This window comes from Penaeus monodon, chromosome 21, assembly GCF_015228065.2.
Source record: "Penaeus monodon isolate SGIC_2016 chromosome 21, NSTDA_Pmon_1, whole genome shotgun sequence".
Classification (NCBI taxonomy): domain Eukaryota; kingdom Metazoa; phylum Arthropoda; class Malacostraca; order Decapoda; family Penaeidae; genus Penaeus; species Penaeus monodon.
The window spans coordinates 20738805-20739067 of NC_051406.1; positions in this window are offsets into that span (position 1 = coordinate 20738805).

Below are 263 nucleotides of genomic sequence, written 5' to 3' on the forward strand. Positions count from 1 at the left end.
GTTTTTGGTTGGCTCAAAAAGTTTAAGATGAGATGTGTGGGAGGGGGAGGAAAGTCAGAACACCGGAGCTTGTGGGAAAAATTCGTACTTTTATGGATGTGGACCGTCGAGTGTCAATAGAGACAATAAGTAAACAGTTTGAAGTCAGTGTGGGAACTGTGCACAAAATTATTCATCATGAACTGAACATGCGAAAGATTTACGCCAAGTTTGTCCCAAGGGTGCTCAGTGATGAACAAAAGGAAAGAGGTGTTAGCAACAAC